Source organism: Brachyhypopomus gauderio, chromosome 16, assembly GCF_052324685.1.
Source record: "Brachyhypopomus gauderio isolate BG-103 chromosome 16, BGAUD_0.2, whole genome shotgun sequence".
NCBI classification, from domain to species: Eukaryota; Metazoa; Chordata; class Actinopteri; order Gymnotiformes; family Hypopomidae; genus Brachyhypopomus; species Brachyhypopomus gauderio.
Window position 1 is genome coordinate 9,980,151 of NC_135226.1, and position 2,500 is coordinate 9,982,650.

The 2,500-nt window shown below is 44.4% G+C and overlaps 6 non-coding genes across 6 annotated transcripts; 4 read left to right on the plus strand and 2 right to left on the minus strand.

Moving 5' to 3' along the window:
- Nucleotides 1–276: 276 nt before the first annotated feature.
- Nucleotides 277–348, minus strand: trnap-agg (transfer RNA proline (anticodon AGG)). Its single transcript has one exon. It is a non-coding gene; the product is annotated as a tRNA-Pro (tRNA).
- A 526-nt stretch (nucleotides 349–874) lies between these two features.
- On the plus strand, nucleotides 875–957 carry trnal-cag (transfer RNA leucine (anticodon CAG)). Its single transcript has one exon. It is a non-coding gene; the product is annotated as a tRNA-Leu (tRNA).
- An 81-nt stretch (nucleotides 958–1,038) lies between these two features.
- trnas-aga (transfer RNA serine (anticodon AGA)) lies at nucleotides 1,039–1,120 on the plus strand. The gene has a single exon. It is a non-coding gene; the product is annotated as a tRNA-Ser (tRNA).
- Nucleotides 1,121–1,525: 405 nt separating this feature from the next.
- On the minus strand, nucleotides 1,526–1,597 carry trnap-agg (transfer RNA proline (anticodon AGG)). Its single transcript has one exon. It is a non-coding gene; the product is annotated as a tRNA-Pro (tRNA).
- A 526-nt stretch (nucleotides 1,598–2,123) lies between these two features.
- Nucleotides 2,124–2,206, plus strand: trnal-cag (transfer RNA leucine (anticodon CAG)). The gene has a single exon. It is a non-coding gene; the product is annotated as a tRNA-Leu (tRNA).
- An 81-nt stretch (nucleotides 2,207–2,287) lies between these two features.
- trnas-aga (transfer RNA serine (anticodon AGA)) lies at nucleotides 2,288–2,369 on the plus strand. The gene has a single exon. It is a non-coding gene; the product is annotated as a tRNA-Ser (tRNA).
- Nucleotides 2,370–2,500: the final 131 nt, after the last annotated feature.

Sequence of the window (2,500 nt, forward strand, 5' to 3'; positions counted from 1 at the left end):
GACACTTTCTTACCATTGCTTTGTCTCTCTAATGCCTTTACTTAACAAAAGAGAATGGCTGTCTTCATGCTCTCAGACCATCTACACTTTACTTGTGAAGGAGGGAATATCATGGAATTTAAGCCACATCCTCTTGCACCCAAAGCAATACCATACCCCTAGTACATGAAGCCTTTCAGAAGACCAGGCTAAGATATATTGACTGTACATATGTAGGAAGCCTATGACAAGAGTATTAAGGCAAGCATGTGAATGCATATCAGAAGCAGATATAAAGGGCTCGTCCGGGATTTGAACCCGGGACCTCTCGCACCCTAAGCGAGAATCATACGCCTAGACCAACGAGCCGATTTGCACGTTTGTTTTGTTGCTCGGGGTTTCCATTTTTCGTTCATATGCACGCTTCCGTACACGGCTATACAGTTCTGTCTTTGATTCCCTTATGTCGTAACGAGTTGTGATGTTTGCCCCTGTTTTGGCAGAGCTGTCAGTGACACCTTCTGGACAGTTGGCATTATTGATTTGTTATATCGGTGTTCTTTAGGTAACATTATTGACATAAGGTCAACGTGCTGTACAAAAACAAATTGTCGCTGATCGACATCGCAGTCAAGGTTCAAAGGATAACTCATTCTCATTTTTTTGTTAAAATTGGACGTCGGTCCCACACTTGTATATACATTTCATCTCCTAGAGCACTGTGAAAATGACTAAAATGCATTTATTTTCCAAGATTGAGTACAAATTTCCCAACATATCAAGGAAGGTACATGATAGGTATCATTGCTCGTCTTGGACGAGCTTGTTCTTTGTTGCATGAAAAGAGGAAATTCTCTGCATAGCATGGTGCGTCAGGGGCCACACCTTGTACAAAGTCAGGATGGCCGAGCGGTCTAAGGCGCTGCGTTCAGGTCGCAGTCTCCTCTGGAGGCGTGGGTTTGAATCCCACTTCTGACATCTTTTTCTGATTCGATTTTTGCCACAGGTTGTCTGTGCTCTTCAGTGGCAGAGCCATGCATCCTCACTCCTGCATTTGAGGTAGTCGTGGCCGAGTGGTTAAGGCAATGGACTAGAAATCCATTGGGGTTTCCCCGCGCAGGTTCAAATCCTGCCGACTACGATAGATTGCTTTGTCTGAACCAAGTGTTCTTATGAATGTGTTGGGATTTTGTTCTTCTTGCGAGGCCGATCTATAAATGCATGGCTGTTCTAGCAGCATGCCACGCTGTATCTAGCCCTATGCTGCGTTGACACTTTCTTACCATTGCTTTGTCTCTCTAATGCCTTTACTTAACAAAAGAGAATGGCTGTCTTCATGCTCTCAGACCATCTACACTTTACTTGTGAAGGAGGGAATATCATGGAATTTAAGCCACATCCTCTTGCACCCAAAGCAATACCATACCCCTAGTACATGAAGCCTTTCAGAAGACCAGGCTAAGATATATTGACTGTACATATGTAGGAAGCCTATGACAAGAGTATTAAGGCAAGCATGTGAATGCATATCAGAAGCAGATATAAAGGGCTCGTCCGGGATTTGAACCCGGGACCTCTCGCACCCTAAGCGAGAATCATACGCCTAGACCAACGAGCCGATTTGCATGGCTGTTTTGTTGCTCGGGGTTTCCATTTTTCGTTCATATGCACGTTTCTGTACACGGCTATACAGTTCTGTCTATGATTCCCTTATGTCGTAACGAGTTGTGATGTTTGCCCCTGTTTTGGCAGAGCTGTCAGTGACACCTTCTGGACAGTTGGCATTATTGATTTGTTATATCGGTGTTCTTTAGGTAACATTATTGACATAAGGTCAACGTGCTGTACAAAAACAAGTTGTCGCTGATCGACATCGCAGTCAAGGTTCAAAGGATAACTCATTCTCATTTTTTTGTTAAAATTGGACGTCGGTCCCACACTTGTATATACATTTCATCTCCTAGAGCACTGTGAAAATGACTAAAATGCATTTATTTTCCAAGATTGAGTACAAATTTCCCAACATATCAAGGAAGGTACATGATAGGTATCATTGCTCGTCTTAGACGAGCTTGTTCTTTGTTGCATGAAAAGAGGAAATTCTCTGCATAGCGTGGTGTGTCAGGGGCCACACATTGTACAAAGTCAGGATGGCCGAGCGGTCTAAGGCGCTGCGTTCAGGTTGCAGTCTCCTCTGGAGGCGTGGGTTCGAATCCCACTTCTGACATCTTTTTCTGATTCGATTTTTGCCACAGGTTGTCTGTGCTCTTCAGTGGCAGAGCCATGCATCCTCACTCCTGCATTTGAGGTAGTCGTGGCCGAGTGGTAAAGGCGATGGACTAGAAATCCATTGGGGTTTTGCCGCGCAGGTTCAAATCCTGCCGACTACGATAGATTGCTTTGTCTGAACCAAGTGTTCTTATGAATGTGTTGGGATTTTGTTCTTCTTGCGAGGCCGATCTATAAAGGCATGCATGTTCTAGCAGCATGCCACGCTGTATCTAGCCCTATGCTGCGTTGA